The sequence below is a fragment of the Fukomys damarensis genome, unplaced genomic scaffold (assembly GCF_012274545.1).
Source record: "Fukomys damarensis isolate Sample0158 unplaced genomic scaffold, DMR_v1.0_HiC HiC_scaffold_37, whole genome shotgun sequence".
Taxonomy (NCBI): domain Eukaryota; kingdom Metazoa; phylum Chordata; class Mammalia; order Rodentia; family Bathyergidae; genus Fukomys; species Fukomys damarensis.
Genome location: NW_022900949.1, coordinates 55,706,393 through 55,728,936, shown reverse-complemented (window position 1 = coordinate 55,728,936; position 22,544 = coordinate 55,706,393). Strand labels below are relative to the sequence as shown.

At 41.2% G+C, this 22,544-nt stretch overlaps 1 pseudogene; it reads right to left on the bottom strand.

Moving 5' to 3' along the window:
• Positions 1-3,376: 3,376 nt before the first annotated feature.
• On the bottom strand, positions 3,377-4,673 carry LOC104851063 (annotated as a pseudogene).
• Between the last annotated feature and the right edge of the window lie 17,871 nt (positions 4,674-22,544).

Below are 22,544 nucleotides of genomic sequence, written 5' to 3'. Positions count from 1 at the left end.
TGAAACAGTAGAACCACAAGAGTAAAATATCACCACATACATAGATACCTGGACTTATAAAGAATTTTGAATGAACAATAAACTTAAGCCATTAATATTTTGGTGTTCATGTGTTAGTGCAGCAAAAGCTAGAATATCCTGATTGATGGTGGGGAAAAATAAGTAACAATGGATGACATCTGAATTATTTTCTACGATGGATAGATCTGACTAACTGGTGGGCTTTGGATTGGCCAAATATATATGTAAGGCTAAGGCCAACGCTAAATTGATCAGGATAACAGATGAAGGCTGACCACAGTCTTTAATCTCTTCACTAAGATTCCCTTCAAATAAATGTAATATAAAACATTTAGATTTTTTTCTTTTCTGACTCACTCTCTCACACCCTCAACTCCATACATGAGACTTTATCTAGAAAATTATAGTCCCTCATCTTCTTAGCCACAGTGATTGAGTAAGCAACAGATATGCAAATAAAGCCATGCCATAGAGAGATCCCAAGATACCTTTCTGGAGAATCATTGGGAAATAGGTTACTTTTTTAAGAGGTGGTTGTATGAATGGAGATAATGCTGGAGCTATTGGGGCCATGTATAGCATGGCTTAGAGAGAATCTGCCTGAAAATGAAGATAACTTAGAAGAAAGTAGAGTTGAGAAACAATAGACAATGGCTACATTATATTATTTATCCTTTTCAGGACTCCCACATGTGACATCCAGTCTCACAATGGAGTGGGGCAGGAGACCACATGCTCCAGCTTGTCATACTAGTGCAAAGCCCAGATTTTAGCACATAACTCACCTTCATCTGCTGGAAGAGAAAATCTTTATGTTCCCTTGGTACAACAACCTGTGCCTACTCTCCACACCATGATTGGCAGAAGACATAGTGGGACTTCAAAACTCTGTGTGTTCCAGGAAAAATGTTCAACCCCTTTTCCTCCTCTATCACCACAGAACTCATGATCTCAATATTGTTTTTGGCCTTGGAGACTGTCTGGATTTATCCATCACAATTCTCATTCCTGTATGCCAGTATCACAAGATACATGGCTCAATAGGGCCAGGGATGTAGCTCAGTGGTGCACCTGCCTGGCAAGCACAAGGTCACAGGTTTGATCTCCAGCTTATCCCTTACAACCCATCTTTCATCCCAGACACTTTCTCTCTTACTTTTTTTGTTGTTGCTGAGGCAAAACGTACAACACCCAAGGTTAAAGGAGGAAAATTTTATTTAACTCACAGTTTGTAGAGGTTTCATTTCATAGTTGTCTGGCTCCAAGACAGGGTGTCATGGCAGAGGGGTATCACAGAGGAAAAATAGCTCACGGCAGGTGGAAGGCAGCAAAGCAGCAAGACGCAAGCAACAAGTGACCCCTTTAGCCCTCTTTCTGTCCCTTATTTTCTGTCTAGGCTACCCAGGTAGGTAACATTCACACCCAAGGAGAGCCTTCCCCTTATCCACTCTCAGAACTATGCCTAACCAATCAGTGGACTAATTTAGTAATTACATATCCCTGACCCCAGAATATACACTTAGTACCAGCATCACACACTCTAGATCTAGCCACCTTTGAAAAGTCTAACCTAAGACTGCATTAGGCTTTGGGGAGGACATCTAGATACAAGCCATAACACCTTCTAATTTATTTTCTCTCACACTCCTCCACCAACTCCTGAAATATTTTCATTGTGTTCTCTGAAACTCAAAGCAGATGGGCAACATCACTAAAATTCCAAATCTCGACATCTTTTCTGAACATTCCTCTTGCCACCTTGCTCTAAATGAAATTGACTTTCTATTGAGGGCATTGCTTCCCCTTTAGCCCTCACAAGTGATGAGCTTGTTCATCATACCTGACCATCCTACCATTGGGCCTAGAGGTATCTTGGGTAGCTTGTGTACGTTACTGATGTCTCATTTCTTCCTAAAGTTCCTAGCTCTGAATAGCATACCATTAGACTGCCTTCCATTTCCATTTGTGTTGCATTCACCTCCAGATCCTGTCACTCTTATTCTGTGTTTTAGCTTCTAGTTCACAGACCAGTACCTGTCTGTCTTCCTATTTGTTGATTTCGATGCCAACATGGAGGAAGCTTCCAATATTCTGAGGGATCTCTTTGCTTGAGTTGCTCCTTCCCAATGATCTTTTCATAGCCCCTCCACTGATAAGTTCAACTGCCTAGTCACATGGTCACACTCTTAACCTTATCAGTATCAATAACTACATGTTCTCCATTACTTCAGTTTAAATCCTTCTCAGTCCATCCACCAATTACTAGTTCTTTATTACTTGTGCTACTACCCCAACCACAACCCACAACCACTCTTTGACTCCACCAGGATAAAGATACTACCATTTTTATTGTTCATTTCTTACTTCATCCCTCACAAAATGTAGAATCTATAGTCATCATTGTAATCATTCCCTTGTCCTTTTCCTGGTTTCTTGTCCCTTGTCTTCAAAACTATAGCTCCATTTAAATCCAGTACTCTCCTTGACCCATACCTGTACATTACAGCAGGATGTGGCTAGAAAAAATACAGACATGCTTACAGGTCTCACTTTTTTTTTTAGCTTTAGAATTTATTTAAACAAGAACACTATAGAATTAAATGAATTGAAACAAAACCATTGCAGGGAAATAGCTAAGAAAGCATAGGGCCCCTGCTGAGCCTCTCCAGGTAGGAAAGAGGAAGACAACCCCATAGCCTTGTGCCACCCAGGAGTCTTTGTACACTACATTCTTGAATCCTACACGTCACTGTACAAAATGCCACTTGAAAAGTGGCCCAAATCCTTCAGCCAAAAGCGGCTCTTCCAGCTGAGAGCTCAGACAGCTCCCTGACATGGAATGTATTGCCTCAGCCCCTGTGTGTCCTAGTGGGAGGGTGGCCCGTCGACGAGGCTCAGAACCCCGCGGTGTGAGCTGGCAGCCGGCGGAGACTGAGCGACAGCAAAAGGCAGGAGTTCCTGTCCAGCCCTCTCAGCATTCTTGGCTCCCAGGGCCAAGAAGGACCCGCTGAAGGCTCCCTCCAGTGTTAAGTGTTCTGAGACGATGATGGAAATACTTACTGCAGAGTGGCTGCTTAGTATTTATTTTAAAAACCAGTAGATTTTATTAACATTACTCCCAGTAGATTATGGAATGTGTGAAGCAGAACTTCACCAAGGACTGTTTTTAAACCACGGGTGTGACACCCAGGTGCGGCTCCTTTGGCGGTGGCCCACAATGCTGCATCAGGTTGTGGAACTGGGGTCTCACGATGAATTCTTGCTCGGGTGGAGGATCCATAGCTGAGGCAGCTGCGCTCTTGAGCAGCAGTGATGCAGCCGCGCGCAGCCAGGAGCTGAAAGCACCCAGTGGTCCTCAAGAGTTCTCCTCCTCATCTTTAACCTTACGAGTTCTGTCTATAGATTTAAGGATTTTGGCAGCGAGATTCAACATTTCGGCTGCAAACACGGTGAGGTTCTGCGGGGCCACGTTGGTGCTGGAATTCACCAGCCTCGGGCCGGCGCCCTGGCCCGACCGCAGGGCTTCCTTCTTCCCCTTGAAGTTGGAGACCTGTGCCTGGAGCAAGTTCACTTCCCGCTTCTCGTCAGGACACGATTTTCTGCCTTCGCAGCCCGTTTGGTCATCAGCTCCAGGTTTTGCTCCACCTGCTGCTCCAACGATTCCGGGTCCTGGTAGTCGCTCTCCGCTTTGATCATTTTCGCTTCTAGCTTCTGCTCAAAGCGTCCTCATCATTTCTGTTTGATTTTCAGAGAAGCGCTGAACCGCATTCAGCTTTCTCCTGAATTTTCATCTTTCGGTGCTTCATAATGTATCTGCGGCGGCCACAGCCCTGTCTCCCAGGGCCTTTCCGTGAGCCGTGAAGCCCAGGCCGGGACGCTGGGGATACGTGCTCGTCTGTGTCGCTTATTCTCCAAGAGGACAGAGACTCGGGCCCCGCCAGCTCCAACGGGTAGAGAAGGACAGATAGGTGCCACAGGGCTATGTGCTGATGGTGGCCCAGGACGAGCCATTCACCCTTCCTCCTCATCTTCGTTCTCCTCGCCCGCCCCGGTCAGGCCTCCAAAGGATGGCTGCTGAGAGTCTAGGCCGAAGCCCACAGTCTGGGCGGTCGGGCAGCCGGGGTCCAACCCCAGGGAGCACCCTGAGGCTTCCTCTGGGTAAATTCTACTGTTGCTTGTGTCATCTTTCGACTGACTGGGGTTCTTGGTCTTCAGAAACTCTTTAAAGAAGAATGGATTTGCTTCTTCAAGATCTTCGGGTTTGTCATCGTCCATCACCACAAGGTCGCTTCCCTAACAGGTCTATTTTTAAATAAACACCTTTATCTATACCCCTTTGTACGCCACTATTCCTTCTGTTTGTTCTGAGCCCACTCTTTCCCACTTTCTTAGATTTCTCTCCTCTCTTTCAACACCTCTTCCCCATCCTCCCTCTCAGCTAACAATCTGGCTTCCACCATCCCTGAGTAAGTAGAATCAGTCAGAGGAGAATGTCTACACGCTCCTACCACCAGGCCTTCCAACAACCTCACCCGATCCCATAATCTATGTCTTTCTTCCGTTTCAGTGGATGAGCCAACCACACTCTTCCAGGACTGATCATCTGCTCCCTTCTGGTCTACCCAAGGATAGTAATTCAGCATATATCCCATCTTTTCTGCATTGTTTATTCCTTCTTTGCTAGAACATTCACATCGGCATGTAAAATTGTCCTAATAGCAGCCATCTTATAAAAATATAAATTCTTTAAGTCCAGTCTTCACTCCAGCTCCCAACCTTATATTCCACTAAGTAGTAAAAAGAGTTTTTCTACCCACTGTCCCCAGATCCTCTTGTTTCTGTCTCTCTTGAGCCTATTCCAGTCTAGCTTTCAACTCTACTACTTAACCGAAACAGTTCTTGTCTGTTGACTGTATTCACTGCTTGTTGTTGAACAGGAAAAAAATCCTATGTTCAGTCCCTGTCCCAGGACCAGTCAGCTGCGTTTTACACAAGAGATCACACTTTCTGCTGAAGACACCCTTGTGCTTGGTTCCTAGGACACTACCTTCCCGTGGTTCCTCACTTTCTGATTTCTCTTTTCTGTTACTTGTGTTCATGTTTTATCTCAAGTCCCTAGCTTGGAGCTTTTACCTCACATTTCTTTTCTCTATTCCTACTCACTCCCTTGTGGCCTCATCTGGCTCATTGTTTAATGTACAGTGATAATCTCAAATTTTTTTTAGCTCCAGCACTGGACTGGAGATGCATATACCTTCCTGCCCAGTTCTACCTTAGGCATCTCCAACTTAGTTTGTCCAAGAGCAAGCTCCTAACACACCATCCCTGTACCCCCAAACCCCCAGAATTATGCTCCTCAACAGCTGTCCGTATCACAATATTTGACAGTGGCATCCTTCCAATTCCCCAGAACAAGCACCTTGGCAGCATGCTCGTCTCTGCTTTCCTCGCATCTCACATCCAATTTACCAACAAATACTGCACCTTCTGCCTGCAAATACTTCCCCTCACATCCAATGCCACTATCGTGGTCTCACTCTCACCATTGTCTCTTGCTCAGATAATTACAACAGCTGTATAAAAGGTCTTTTAGCTTCTGCCCTTCCCCCATCTTGCAATCTATACTCCACACATCAGCTTTTTAAAATGTAAAATAAATGAGCAATATGCTTCTGACAGACCCCTCCAGTGATTTCCACATCACTCTTACTTCCCTCTTATAAAGCTTAGACCCTGTGGTCACCATTGTAATCATTCCCTTTACACATGACCTTAAGTACCAAAATCTTCGCAGTAGTCTGCAAGGCCTTACGTGACCTCATCGCTTTCCCTTTCTTTTCACCCTTTCAGATCCAGTTACACTCATCCCCTGCCTAAACTCTTATACCTTCTGTTTCCTCGTCTCTGGAATATGGACCTGGTACATAAATATCTAATACATTTATCTTAGCTCAAGCTAATATAACAGAATAGCAAAGACTGTGTACTCATTCTCACAGTTCCAGAAGCTATAAATCCAAGATCAAGGAGATCTTGTGGGGAGAAGCAAGATTCCACTTCCTGGTTTGCAGAGGGCTATCTTCTTGATCCTCACATAGTAGAAAATAGAGAAAGAAAGAAAGCTCTCACATTTCTTCTTGTCAAAGCACTGATCCCAATCATAAGGCTCCTCTCTCATGGCCTAACTACCCAATAACTCTATTTACTAATGTTATAAGATTAGAGGTTAGAAATTCAACAAATGAATCTGAGAAGAAATACAAGTATTCAATCTATAGCAATGATCCTTGCATGTGAACTTAAACATGAGACTTAATTTCTCTAAACTCTCATATCTTTGCTGATGAAATGATGTCTTAAAAGCTGTTTCCACAGTGATATCATACATATAAAGTATCTTTTATCATATCAGAGTGTGATAGGTAGCAAGTAAACCATTATTACAATAATTAATCAATGTTCCTACAGTAAATTATGGTCAGAATTTGGTTATAAAGTCACTCCCGTATCTTTCTGATCTCCTCCCAGAGCCTTCAGGAACCAAACACAATCCCAGTATAAGCAGGATAGCTCAAGCAGACTTTCCTGTCCCAATAGCCCTTGGCTAAACATACCAGTCCACCCTCTAGACTTGGGCTCCATCAACACTCCAGCCCTTTGACTAAGTACACTTTTACTCTTGGAGAAAATAGCTCACCCGTGTGACACCAGTTCCATCATCCAGGACACCAGGGTGGTATTCAGTGCAATGAAAGTAATTTACTAAATGGTCCTCTGGTGCTATGGAAGAGTGAATTCATTTTGCACAGGTCACAAGTTTACTTCCAGAGAGCAGTTTCCTCCCTGCCACAGCAGGCCCAAGTCTAATGGAAAATTGAAGTGGAGCATTGAAGGTCTATGCAACAGCGGCTCTCCTTAGTCCTGATCCTTAGAAGACCAGCAGAGAAAGAAAGACATGGATGGTAACTTGCCATGGGAAGCCTACTTTGTTCTCCATTATTGCTTTTGGGAATTTTAACCTGTGCAGAAGGGACCACAAACCTGAAATGTAAAAAAGAGAGAAGGCCCACCACTGAGAAGTTATGCAAGGAGTCCAATCCCATAGCCAGAATGAGATGTCACAATATGCAATAAACCTTAACTTGATTGGTGTCAAGACAGCATGCATGTGCTATGCTAGAAAAATGGAATACAGTGTTCTTAACCATATACTTAGAATATCATAGGGAACCCCACCCCAGATATAGATAGATAAGAGCATGGGGTGATTATGACAACTACGTAGCCTTCAAAAATTACCAAGCCTCCACATCATCCTTCAAGACCCCTTCACATATTTGTTTTCAAATGATCTTCTTTTCATATGTGTATGCTTTCCCCACAGATATTCTTTTTAGATAAGTAACAGCATTTCTCACCAGATCTGGATTTGGAATATGCCTTTTTGAGCATTCAGAAATCATGCTAAAATGTCAAACAGAGCAATACTTCATGAGGAGACATCCATAGCATGCACCACGAGGGCAAGTTAGGTTCATCACTATGCTTCCAAATTTATGCTTCAAACTGCCTGAGATCAGAAGGAAATTCAACTAAGATGGAACTATGCAATGGTGTGAGGAATCTGTTGAGCTGATTGTTATAAAGCTTTAGAGGTGATTTCGACAGAGGTTGGGAAATGATGGCAGTCTATATCCTTGACTGTCTTTGTTGCTTTCTTCAGCCTCCTCCACTAGTCAACTGCCTTTTAGAAATCTTAGCATCTGTGATTTTTTTTGTTTTTTGTTGTTGTTGTTTTGTTTTGTTTTGTTTTGTTTTTTGAGACAGGGTCTCACTATGTAGTTGAGACTGACCTGGAACTCACTATGTAGCCCAGGCTGGTCTCGAACTCACAGCAATCCTCCTGCCTTAGCCTCCCAAGTGCTGGAATTACAGGCGTGCACCACCATGCCCGGCTTGTCTGTAATTTAATTTTAAGGAACCAGTTTAAAATTGTGCAATGCTGCTCTATAGGTTTTTATTTCCTGGAAAATAATCTTTGATAAATTTTACTTAGTAAACACTAGGTTGAACAGTTAAATAGGTGTGTTCACTATAAGACTTCTCTGTACTTCTACTATGTGTGTTATAACTCTCATACAGAGCATGTGACATTCTCCATGCTTATTTGATAATGGAAACCTTTTTTAAAGGAAACATCCTGCAAGGCCAGTTCTGCAGTGAACATATTTAAGTGCCAGATCAGATCTTTCCTTTTTACTGGTCCAAAGAAACAATAATAGAGTCTCTTTTGGCATTATACTAAATCAAAACTATTTTTAAGATGACTTTTATCCTGAGCAATTTGAAAATATTGACTAAATGACTTCAACCCATAATATAGCTGAATACTATAGCAGCAAGATTATCTCAGACCCAACTCCACTGGATACAAATAGCCTGACATAATGGTTCGGCCCACGGAGGCTGGAGCCATTCTTCCTGAGTTCGAGTCCTGGCTTTCTCCACTCACTATCTCATGGTCTATGCCAACTTCTCTATGCAAAAGCTCTCAGCCTCTCCACATTCATGGTAAGAATGATGATTAATAATAACTGTACTTCCTTCACATTGTTGCTGTGCATTTAATGAGTTAAAATGCATAAAGATGTTAGTAAGTACTAGTGAAGCCTTTAGTACGATAAGTCACTTCAAAGTCTCAGGAAAAAATGGTGCCCACAGCCTTCGAACCATAATATTTATTCCTTTGACATTCTCTGTCTAAAAACTATCTAATTTTCAATGTTAAATAAACACTGAGATTCCACCTTAACTCATAAAAAATGGCCATCATCAAGAAATCTAATAATAACAAATGATGGCAAGGTTGTGGGGGAAAAGGAGCCCTTCTACATTCTTGATGGGAATGTAAATTACTGCAACCACTATGGAAATCAGTATGGAGAGTCCCCAAAAAACTAAAGCTAGAAATTTCAGCTGACCCAGCTATTTCCTTCTAGTTATGTTCCCAAAAGAGTTATGGACATCACATTATAATGATACACACATATCCATGTTTAGAACATCACAATATGTACTAACTAAATCTTGGAAGCAGCCTATATGTCCATCCACAGATGAAGGGATAAAGAAAATGTGGTCTTTACCCACAATGAATACTACTCTGCCTTAAAGAAACATAAACTTCAGTCACATGTAAGAAAGTGGATGCACCCATAATGTTAAATAAAATAAGTCAGACACCAAGTTTTAATATCACATTTCTCTTATATGAGAAACTGAAGTTATAAATAAAAAGCAAAATTAAAGAAAATAGAAATATGAAGCTAGATCTTTCTCAAATGGGAAGGAAATCGGGGGATGGAGGGAGGGAAAGGGACAAAAAAAAAGGAATTGAGATGTATTATGTACAGGGACCAACTCCACATAAGGAATGTAAATATACACTGCAAAAATGTACTAATAAAAATTAAAATGGAATTTAGACAATAGCAAAGCAATATTAACTGGAAAATTGTACAACATTCAAAAGTAGAAATGAAAGATTGTTGAGATTGGAATTAGAGAAAAACATCAGATAGGGACTAAAATGTAATTTATCCAAATTGCATGAGGTCTCAGAGCCTGAGAATATATTGACATTTTGTGTAGATGAATATGCAGACAAGTATGTATGTATGCTTTTGTACATAGCAATAAAATTTCAAGATTTTGCTATTTTAAATTGCTGGATTTTTTAAAAACCTATTTCTGTGTCATAATACCATATTAATATCAATGCCGTAAACCCTTTGCTAGCAGAGAGATTTTCAGTCTATGACTAGATTTAAAGGGATCCGTTGGGTACTAATAATTATACATTAATAACGCTGGGTCCCTCTGCATACCCTTCTATTACCTCTCCTTGACTTACATTTTTGTCCCCAGCCTCTCTCCTAGTCTCTCCTTGCCTTCCACCAGCACAATTGCCAATTTGTGCCTTAATATGGGAGAAGTTCAAGACTGGCTGGCCAGGTGTGCCACACTCCTGTCTTCTGAGCATATTCAAAGACCTCTCTGAGGTTGAGCTCACTTGCCTAAGTGCATAGAGGCTGTACCTCCTACCCCATCCGTGATTTCATCGCCTCACCCACCACATATCTAACCAATTAGATATCACCCTATGTGTCCTAGTAATACATAAATTTACATAACCTATAAGAAAATGCCATGTAATCAAGAGTCCCTCCCTTGTGGTTGAGCAATTGTAAGCTATATAAGCCTGTACATTTCCTCAATAAAATGGAAGCGTTTCAGAAACTTCCCCGGAGTCTGCCTGGTGATTCTGTGCCTTGCCCTCCTAGTCCGAGCTCCCAGATCAAAACTCTCTAACTGGACTGCAGACAACAACACCTTAAAACGTTCCTTTGAAACTCTACATTTTCCTGAAATATCTAGGAATCAATCTAACAAAGGAAGCAAAAGACCTCTACATTGAGAACAACACTCTGAAAAAAGAGATCAAAGAGGATATAAGAAAATGGAAAGAATCCCTTGTTCCTGGGTAGCAAAAACCAATGCAGTGAAAATGACCATACTTCTAAAACTGCTATACAGATACAATGCAATCCCTATTGAAATCCCAACAGTATATTTCACAGAACTAGAGAAAATTCATTTGGAATCAGAAGAGACCTAGAAAAGCAAAAGCCATTCTAGGCAACAGAGACGTGGCAGGGAGGGTATCACAATCCCCAACTTGAAACTATACTACAAAACCAGTGTGTTAAAAAGCAGCACGATATTGGCAAAGAAACAGACCCAAGGAACAGTGGAATAGATTAGAAGATGCAGAAACAACTCCACATATAATCAGCAACCTCATCTTTGACAAAGGAGCCAACCATCCTCACTGGAGGAAAGATAGCCTCTTTAATAAATGGTGTTGGAAAAACTGGATTTCAACTTGCCAAAGACTAAAACTAGATCCCCATCTTTCCCCATGCACTAAACTAAAATCCAAGTGGATTAAAGATCTAAATATTGAAACAGAAACACTAAACTTGTTGGAAGATAAGCTAGGTAGAACTCTTGAAGACATAGGCATAGGAAAAGACTTTATGAACAAATCCTCAGTAGCACAGGAACCAGCACAAAGAATCAACAACTGGGATCCCATCTTTCTAAAAAGCTTCTGCACTGCAAGAGAAACTACCAATAGACCTAAAAGACAACCTACAATGTGGGGAAAAAATTGTACCAGCAGTTTTCCAGACAAAGGTCTACTATTTAGAATATATAAAGAACACAAAATTATAGGAAAATGGGTGCATGTTGAGAGTATACTCTTAAGTGAAATAAATAAGTCACACATGTATAAATACTGAATAGTTTCTCTTGTGTGAAAAACTATAATGGTACATAAGATCCTAATGATATAATTGGCAATGTGAAATAGGAAGAAAAGGGCTAAAGGTGTCGGGGAAGTGGGAAGAGTAGGGGAAAGGAAATAAGGAAAAGAAAAAAATATGAGAAAATGAAAAAAAGGAAATAAAGTGTCTGTAAATAGGGAAAGGAGGAGGGGTTGAAGGGAGGGCAAGGGTATGGGGAAAAAATAAGAACCAACACCTGTCATGTAAAGGTACAAGATCCCAATGATGAATGTAACTGTACTGTAAACCTAAAATGTACCAATAAACTCAATGAGAAAAAAAAAAAAAAGAACACAAAAAAATCAGCCCCTCCCAAATATAAAGACCTGATTCAAAAATGGGCATCTGAAATGAACAGACATTTCTCAGACAAAGAAGTAAAAGCAGCAAATAAACATACGAGAAAATGTTCAACATGACTGGTTCAAGAGATGCAGATGAAAACAACACTGAGATTCCACCTCACCCCAGAAAGAATGGCTATCAAGAAATCAACCAATAACAAATGCTGGCAGGGTTGTGGGGAGAAAGGAACCCTTCTCCATTGTTGGTGGGAGTGCAGACTGGTGCAACCACTATGGAAATCAATGTAGAGTTACCTTAAACAGTCAGGATTAGAAATCCCAGTTGACCCAGCTATTCCTCTGCTGGGTATCTTCCTGAAAGAATTAAAAGAATCATACCACAGTGATATATATACACACCCATGTTTATAGTGGCAGTTTGTAATAGCTAAAACTTGGAAACAGCCCAATTGCCCATCATCTGGAGACTGGATAAAGAAGATGTGTTGTTTTTTTTTTAATAAAATGGAGTACTGCTCAGCCATAAAGAGTGAGAAACTAGAGACATTTATAGGTAAGTGGATGCACACTGAAGACATACTCTTAAGTGCAATTAATATGACACACATGTGTATGTACTGTATAGTTTCTCTGGTGTGATACACTAAAAGTGTAAATCAGGATCACAATGTATAATTGATATTTTATAATAGGAAGAAAAGGCCTAAAGGTATTGGGCAAATGGGAGGGGTAGGGGAAAGGTAAAAAGGGAAGAGAAAAAATAAGAGAAAAGGAAAAAAATGGAAACAAAGTCTTTGTAAATAGGGAAGAGTGGGGGGGGAGGTTAGGGGAATGGGAAAAAAATAAGAACCAAGATATGTCACAACATCCCAATGATGAATGTAACTGTATTATATATCTAAAATGTACTAATAAAAAACATTTTTTTAAAAAAAATTCTAAACCAGGCGTGGTGGCACAAGCCTATAATCTCAGCACTCGGGAGGCTGAGGCAGGAGGATCGCTGTGAGTTTGAGACCAGCCTGGGCTACATAGTGAGTTCCAGGTCAGTCTCAATGACATAGTAAGACCCTGTCTCCAAAAAAACCAAAAGAAAATAAATTTCTACATTTTCCCAAGCTAATTTCATCCTTTGGGTCTTCTATCTTTAGTTCAGGAAAGGCACTTTATATCACACAAATCCTAGTGAAACTTGAGCTGTGTAAGAAGCCTGTAACCTCTCTTCAGATTCCCGGCTGCTTGTCATTTCAAACCCCAGTGTATGTGCTTGCTGATCTGCCCCTTGCCTCGGATTTGTATTTTGCCCTTCTCTCTGTAGCTCTGACTCCAACGCACAGTCCCAGCCTAGCTCTACGCTATCGGGCTCTCAAGTTTGGCCAGGAGGAGCTTCAAGGGGGCCAGAGATGAGAAGATGGGGTACTTCTTCCCTGCTCTCTCCCTTCCTGGGCCGTGTTTTCTGGCATCTGGAAGCAGCTACGACCTCCCTGACTCCCACTCCCTCCACTCTGAAGCAACACACTTTGCGATGCTCCCTGTGTCTTCGGGCCTGGGTAGGAAACTAACAGCTCCCCTGTTCGGAGCCTCTGAGGACCTGGATATCCCTGCTTGTTCCCTTCATCCTGTCCACACCCCTCTAGGCCGCCACTTCTCTATAGCTTCTGTTGCGTAATTCCAAAAGACAGGAGAGACCAGTGGGATTTAGGAGAATTTATTTCAGGTTTAAGGTATACACTAGCTTAATGGACTCCTGTCCAGAAGAAGAGTGTTGAATAAAAAGAAGTTCCAGCTTTTATACATTTTGTCACAGGGGGTGGTTTTTCTAGTGACGTAGCAAGTCAATTTACCAGACCAGGACAAGGGCAGACAGTTTTCTAACTTTGCCTTGAAAGACGACAGTGTCATACGAATCATATGAGAACAGTATAAAAAATTTTGTTTACAGCACACACTTGTCATTTTTATCTGTACCAAAACAAGGAGTTACAGCTACAGGGGAGAGCTGGGTCATCTGGCTTGGGAAACAGCCCAAGGCTGGGAAGGACTTGTTTTTCTTTAAATCCTGCTTCGCCTTTTGCACTATATGAATTGAATTGTCTTTTGCTAAAACCCTAACTAGTAGAAGGGTCCCAGTAAAAAAAAAAAAAAAAAAAACTTATAGAAGTCTACTTTCATGCTATTTTAAACAAAAATAGCTTGTTTGCGTGTATACACACAGTGCCAAAGCTAAGAAAAAAACAAACAAACAAATTAGTTGTTTCATCTTAACTCCACCAAGCAGGTAACGGTGGCCCAGATAAGGAGGGGCTCTCCTGCAGAAATTTGTTCCTACTTCAGATATCTTAAATTTTTAGGAGATGTAATAATATCCATAATTCTTAAATGAGTTAAAGTACCTATGTTTCACCCACTTACCACTCAGAAGTAATCACTTAGCAAAGATTAGAATGTTTTGAAGTGTATACAGTAATGTTTTCCTATTTTAAAAAATACATTGAAATTTTTAATTTAGAATCTCACAAAATTAATCCACTTCAGCAAACCCCTTAGATCCCTTGCCTTTGCTCCTCCTTCTACTGAGAATTCCTTAATCTCTTAGTGGGTGAAATGTTCTTGTCATTTAGATCTTAGCCTAATGACTTACACTGGCCATTTAGAGAGGGCTTTTTGGTAGCTACCCACCTTCCATCCCAACATTACAACGTAATCCTGTGCATAAGACCTCTTGCCATTTGATATGTTTGCTGTTTGTTTGCCTTTCTCACACTGGAACCTAAGCTCCATAACTGACACTGACCTACTTACTGATATGTCTTCAACATTTGGTCTAAGAAGTTGCTCAAAAAAAAACTTGCTGAATGAATTAATACATCAACAGGCATTTTACATTTTAATTGAAATAAATTACTGTTCTTGTGCTCATGAAATGTATAAATGGGGGAAAGAAATACACGTGGAAATTCATAAAAGAAGAATACCCGGGATCCCACTTTCGGCATGGCAACCTGTCTTATGATAGAACAATCACCCCTTTGAGCAAACTACAAAGGTATGATAACATACAAAACATGAAAATCTGTTTGAAGACATTGGAAACTCTCAAGGGAGCCGGAATTCACAAGACCAGGGGCGCTGAGTGAAGAGAAAGGCACTGTGGTCAGCCTAGAATGCGCTTTTCTCCTCCGAGCGTTTCTGATCTGCAGTGTGTGTGGGAAGGACGCGATCTGAGCCGAACATTGCTGCTGCGGATGGGGATGATGAGCAGAATCTCCAGCACCTCACAGGTTTAGGGAGGCAGAAGTTGGGGTTCGGGACAGCAAACCTGCCAAGACTGGACAGCCTAAGATCCATGACTGAAGAGATTATCCCACAATTTGGACATTTTCCCTTTGGAGCCATTTTCCAACTGCTAAGAAGCACTCACAGAGAGGTAGATAGGGCTTCTAAGATTGAAAAGCTGAACAAGGCTATTGTTAGCGTCATTCAGGGGACAACTTTTTAAATTCCCTCCCCAGAAAGCATCATCCATAACTTCTGTGATCTTTTATCCACGTTTGACATCCAATAAAATGTTAACAGACAATGCCCAGAGACATGACCAAGAGATTTTTTTAAAAAGACCATAGAAACAGACTCTCCAGAGAGCAAAGGACCTATTTATGTACTTTTAAATATCTGATGTTGGTAATAAATGAGATTGAAACTTTCATCAGAAAATTAGATCCATAAAAAATTAAATAGAAGTTCTAAATGGGTTTTAGAAATTAAGAAGTCAGTAAATAAATTTAACAGAAAAGTGGACATATCTGGAAAGAGAGACTAGCAATCTGGGAGACAGGAAAGTGAAAATTACTCAAAGAGAAAGAAGAAAAGAATGCAGGACACATAGGGAAGCCAGTAGAAAAATATAACATATGTAGAATTAGCAGCTCAAAAGAGAAGGGAGGAAAGGAAAAGACAGAGTAAAATACAAAGAAATAACAGCCAAAAAATTTTAAAAGCTAACAAAAGACATCAAGCCACAGAGTCAAGAAGCACCTCAAGTCCCACAGGAATAAATATGAAGGAAAACACACAACACACTTCATAGGAAACTGCCAGAAGCAAAATACAAAGAGAAAACACTTGGAGATATATATAAAATGTTATTGTTACATAAAGGAGAAAGTAGTTTTATTTCAGATAACCAGAGAAAGATTCAGAGAGAGAGAGGACAACAACTCATTTACTCAAGAATTCATTGAGCACTTAATCTAAAATCATTATTGAGTCTTAGGGGAGAAAAGCAAAAATAAAAATTACATCATCCTTGTCCTGTAAGAGCTCTAGTTTGATGTGTAAGAGACAGAAGTGTAAACAAAGTCTTCACAAAGCCTGCCAAGAGGGGGTTTTAAAACCTCAAAGAAAGAGCGATGCTTTAGGTAGCTAGGAATGAGGGCATGGGTGAACTGCCCAACTTCCATGTGTGGCTTTGCCAGCTGCTCAAGAGGTAAAAAGCTGAGCAAAAGCACAGAGTGATGGTGCTGGGGTTAAGTGTAGGTGGAGGGCAAGAAGTCACAGAAATGAATCTGAAGAAATAAGCTGGGAACAGATTCAGTCGGCAATTGGGACCCCCCCCCCAACTAATTTTGAGCAGGAAGGGGGACTTATTCAAATCTTTCATCCTGAAGGGAACTCCTGGAGGAAATCACCTTCAGCCGATGAGACTGGCTGGACAGCTATTTGTTGTCTGGGTCCAGGCAAGCAAAAGAAGTTGTAACCTGCCTGAGGGCAGCAGAAAGAGAGATGGAAACACAGGGGAGTGTTCAGTAGACACTTCAAGTTCAGATTCAGCCGGACTTGGCAGGCCCTGACTACAGGAAACAAAAAAGCCAGTCAAAGTTGATTAAAATTTGTGGAGGACTTCACAGTGGCGTTAACACAATGCTGCTGGGGGATGATATCGTGAGGCTCGTCAATTTAGAATTTCAATGGGACATTTCTGAAATATGTGACAGAGAGCTGGAAAATTCATTCTGGAGCTGACATCAAGCTATGAGGGCAAGGAGGGATATGGCAGCCTGGAGAAGGCTGGCAGGGCAAGAGTGAATAAAAACCAGTGATTCCGGAGTTAACACGTCTCAGTAAATGCAGATTATCCCAGCAAAATATTCTTGAGTTGCTCATTTAGAGATATGCGAAAATATTTTAATTGAAAAAATAATTAGGATGTTCATTACACAGGAAAACCATTTGAGAAACAGATCTATTACCCCCGTATTTTATGTTTTCCTGAAGCCTTCTGCTAAACTACTTCCCAATTTTTTCTGCTTAGACAGCAGAAACACTAATGATGTGAGCTGTAGTTAAAAAGTGCTTTCCAAATCTACTGCTTGAAAGCTTGTGTATGAATAATGCCAGAGGCCCTGGGCGGGGATGGTTTAAAGACTGCATCTGATGTGTTTTTAAACTAATGCACATCAAATGAAAAGAGAAATATCTTTTAAAACTGAGATGGAGTTTCCATAATATTACCAGTTGCTTTGATACACACACACACACACACACACACACACACACACACACACACACAATCTGTATATGTCAATGGGGGAGATTTTTTTTCTATTGTCAATCAGTCAATGCCTCTCATTTCAGGTAAAATTTATGCATAAGAGCACAAATTTTGTCAGTTGTAGTAGGAGCCTTTTTGAAACCCCACATTACTTCAGAATACTAAAGTTCAGGTCAAAAACAGCATACTTCCTCCTGCTGCAAAAATTCTCTCACACGCTTACTGCGGATGTGATTTGAACTTTTGTGTTCTTTGGCTACTTGTGGTTTATTTCTTTAAAAGTTGTTGAGCTACTTCAGGACAAACTCTGTTAAATGTGCACCTTTGGCCACTGGAGATGACTCCCTCAAAGCATTTTCCTGCATACCTCAAAGCCAGCACCTCATAGTACTGTAACTCTTCCACAGTAGATTTAGAGTGTAAAACAATTTGTAATTACCGATTTTCTCTATGTGTGTAACACTGCTGTATGCAATAAGCAGAAGTAATAAAATCTAAAGTCAATGAGAGACAGAAGATAAGAAAATCACCAAAAATAGGAAGGCATTGTAACCAGGGCTAAATTGAGCAGTAATCGAGTATTAAGTGCTATAGGATCTTCTATAAGCGAACGGTGCTCATGGATCATATTTTGGATTGAATCCAGAAAGCTCCACAGAGGAGGGAAAACTAACCCTGGAAGCACCGGTGTTCTTTTTGCCCTCTTTGGTCTAGTTGTAACGCTTGTGTTAGATATTGTCACCCAGCCAAGGAAGAGTGTAGTATCACAGACTGGTGTTTAGACCTCGCTGAATCTTTTGAAAATTCCAACCTTCTTCCTCACACATTAAATATGTGGTCTAAACTACATTTTCTCTCCATCACAAGCCCACTTATGTGCTGTCTGCTTTATACATGCACACCTGAACAGGTACTAAGAGACAAGCAGGAAGAAGGATTCTCTCTCCCTGTAGGTTGGATGCCTGCAGCCTTAAGTGAGGAGAAATGCTGCAGCCTGATTCCAAGCCAGTCAGGCAAAATGGCAGCATGAAAGGAGGCTCCCAGAGCCCTACTTCTACAACCCATGCTACAGCACTCCTTTCACCTTCACTTAGCTTTTCTCTAGAATTTTTTCTCTGGAGGTTCAGATCTCTTAGGTTGTCATTCAGCCAATGTTTATTAAGCATTCTGTAGACTACAATGTGCATACCCAGTAATGGGACTAACAAGAAGTATACAATCTATTGTGGAACACCGGCAGAAAACTCTAAGACTGCCAGGCAAATGTTGTGCTAGAATTGTACATAGACAAGACTACAGAATGAGGTAAACATTAAGTCTGCAGACTCTAGATTGTGTGTGTGTGTGTGTGTGTGTGTGTGTGTGTGAGAGAGAGAGAGAGAGAAAGAGAGAGAGAGAGAGAGAGAGAGAGAGAGAGAGAGAGAGAGAGAGTTGTGGAGAAGATTTGCTAAGATCTGTATTGCAGGAAGGGAGGAAGAAAGTGCTTATCAGCCAGTTCCTTCACACATAAAATTTATGAGGGAGGCCTACTGAGAATTGCCTTATAGTCAGCAGCAGAGGGGACCCTCATGGCATTGAGAGTGGAGAGGAGATCACATTAGACTCAATGTAAAATGAAAAGTTAAACCCTAGATCTGAAAAAAAAAAAGCGGGATCTTGTTAACATACATTTGAAAAACGTCCCAGTTTGACCAGTAAGATCTTCATGAGCTGTCGATTCATTAAAACTCCATCTCTTTCTCTAATTACTAATGTATAACGTCATCTTATCTTGGAGGAAATGGTTTCTGCATCTGCGTTAAATATCACTAAGAGAAACAGAACTCAGTTAGGAGGATCAAGGAAAACTCTATGTAGGGGGTGGAACCAGAATCCAATTCAATGAGTCAACTCTTTTAATTTTTTATGGCATTTCTCACTGTGTTGGCCATGCTAGCCTCAAACTCACATTCCTCCTGCCTCGGATCCCAAGTAGCTAGGATTACAGGTGTGTGCTCCTACTCCTGGCTCTCAGAGGGTAGACTTTTTAAGGTAGCAATGGAGAGAAGGACATGAGAGAAATCAGTGGGAAAAGTGAACAGCAGTTCCAGAGAGCCCAAGGACTCCAGAAGAGCTGTGCTGTTGACATGCAGATGGGGAGGGAGCATTTAGGACCTGGTTCTAAAGGGCCCTGTCTGTCAGGCTTAATTGTGTAGGTGTTGGGGAGTCGCTAAAGGTTTCTGAGCAAGGAAGGAGACTTGATTCCATGAGACCACCTCCTAAAGTTACTGACTTACATAGTCTCTGGTGCTGCCCTCCTGTAAACCTTTATAATTCAAGTAAAAACTTTCTAAAAGCAAAATGTGGTTTTTAATCCAGAGATGTGGGCTCCCAGCCATTCCTCCTGAAGTTTCCCTGCCCCATTTCCCCGGAGACACCAGAACAGATGAGGTGAACAGATGACAGAACATACTCCCAACGGCTACACCCAGGGCTCGTGGGCAACCAGCATATTGAGTGATCTAAACAAGCAACATTCAAATAAGAAACAACTTTCTTTTCCTCTAGGCCCTGCCTTCAGACTTGCCCTGTCAGAGCTCCCTTCTGTATCCCTGGATCACAACTTGACAGATCCCCAAAATTTCCAGTCACTGTCAGTTATATAAACAAGCTTTCTTTTGGTATTCAAAGGCTCACTCTCAGGCCTAGCCTAGTCCCAGTCAAAACGTCAATCAGCTTAGACAAGCTGACGCCCTCCCCTCCAATCTAGCCCTTACCCACGTGGTGGGTGGACATTGATCTGCATTCCCACCGTCCCTTCATACATCCTCCAACTTCACCCATCCCTCCTTCAGGGCTAGAATGGGAAAAAGGAAGAAGGTACAAAGTGACATGCATGCTACCTCACTGGTGCTTAAAAGCCAACACCTTTTCCTCCAGAGCATGTGATATGTGTCCTTGATCAACTCTTTTGAATTTCTGGTCTTTTCTTCATGTAGGTTGGATGTGGTTGCTAAGCTCATAAGCACAGGTTTGGCCACATCTTAAGTGTTACTGGGACATATCTAGCAGCAATTCTCTAAGAACTTGTGGTCTAATCATTATCATCTTTGGGGCTCCCACAGAATTTTTCAGGACAGCAGAAATGTCATCCAACATCTGAGGTCTGTACTAATTCTAATGAAACCTTTCTCTCCCGCTCACTGATGAGATCACATCAAATGAAAATCAGTGAGAATGAAGTTATTATACAGAAATCCCTGAATCTGCTCTAATTTATCTTCAAATATATTATTAGTGAACTTGGATGCTACGAACACGACTAATAGCAAGTTTCTTTTGACATACATAACAACTAATGTTGTGCTACATAAATGAAACCTTTCCATTGTTTGGGCAACTGTAATCTTATTTGAAGGTGAATAGCTCAATAACGAGGGAGGTCCGTTTATGTGGCTACATGAGTTCTAAGATGTCAGTGTTAAGTATTATTCTGTGTTACTAAACCACACATCATGGTTTAGTAACTGTCTACCCTGGGCATCCTCAGTTCACCTCTCTAACAGAGGCAGGAAGGAAAGAAACGAAAAAATTGAAAGAGGCTGTACAAAGAGCATGTGGCATGGAAGTGACCACAGTGGCTTTTCACGTGCAACCCCCAGAGCACACCTGTAGTGTTTTCTATCCACTAGTCTTTGGCTCGTAAAAAACCTTTGGTCTCTGGTGTCAGATGTGTTGTGACCAACATTATGAATATTGCCTGAAAGTCTGCCCCAAATTCACCAGTGCTTGGATACAAATATTCATCTTTAACCATTGACCCCTTGCAGATTAGGGCTTCCATATTCACAGGGAATTGTTAGAAACCTGGGGCATCTGCAGCATGCATTAGGCTCTGCATCTGCAAGCAGAGGAGCTGAAGGAGGGTCATCAATTTTTGTCAGTTTCCTAGACTCTTCTCAACTATCTAAAATATTTAGAATCAGAGTCCTATCTCTCAGTTAACACACATCCAAGAAGCACCCACTGGTCAAAAGGCCCTGTGGAACACCCAGGTGACAGGACAGTACAGAGTAGCTGAACTTGAAGACTAGGCAGACGAGACTCTTACCCAGTGACACTCAGTTCACAGTATTTTCTCTTTGAGAATGGACTTCGAAGGTGACGTGTGTCAGAGGAAAAGAGAAGGAAGGAGAAGCTTATCTGAAGGAAGAGTATGATAAATTTCTAGCAGAGAATATTTGGCAGATAGAAATTAGGGACTATGAAAATTACAGTATTTAAGAGAAGACAAGATCTAGTGATAGAGTAGTTCTGAAATTAGGAAGCATGACCATGAACAAGTCAGAGTCTTCCATTCAACACTTTGGGTTGAGTGACTTCTTTTTTTTTTACTATTCATTCAGTTTATTGGTACACTTTAGGTATACAAGATGATGACATTCATCACTGGGAATTTGTCCCTGTACATGATGTATCTTGGTTCTAATTTTTTCCCTGTTCCCCTGCCCTCCTGTCACCCCCTCCACCGTTCCCTATTTACAAAGACTTTGTTTCCATTTTTCCCTTTTCTCATATCTTTCTCTCCCCTCTTTCCTTTCCCCTATCCCTCCTCTTCCCCTTCCCCTTCCCTTTTGAACCTTTTCTTCCTATTTCACATTATCTATTATACATTTTGGTCCTTGTTTACACTTTTAGCTTCTCCCACCAGAAAACCTATTCAGTATTTACACATGTGTGTCCTATTTATTTCACTTACGTATATGGCCTGGATTGAGTGACTTCTAACTCCTTGCTACTTAAACTTGGCCCAGCAGCAGGAGCACCCCTGGGAGCTTATTAAAAATGCAGACTCTCAGCCCCTGATCCCAAAAATAGCAAATCAGAATCTATATTTTAAGATTGCCACGATTCACATGCATTTTAAAGTGTGAGAAGCACGGGTATGCATGCCAAGTACTGACTGTACACATACGCGCAAATGGAGACCAAGAATCCACTTGAGTGGACCATTCTAGGGAAGGAAGCAGTCCAAAGAATGTCCATCTGAACAACCCTGGAGAATTATCACAGGGCTGGCACCCATTTCCTTCAGTGGGAAACTCTGTTGGAATTGGAAGTGGCCCTTTTCCTATGCACTGAGGTGGTAGGAAACATGCTGAACTGGATCTTGTTTTCCCCATAGGACAGTATCTTTTTTGTGTTGTAATTATTAATACTTTCAAAATAATTTATATAAATTTTTTCTATTTCCAAAAGACATCTGAAACAACTTGT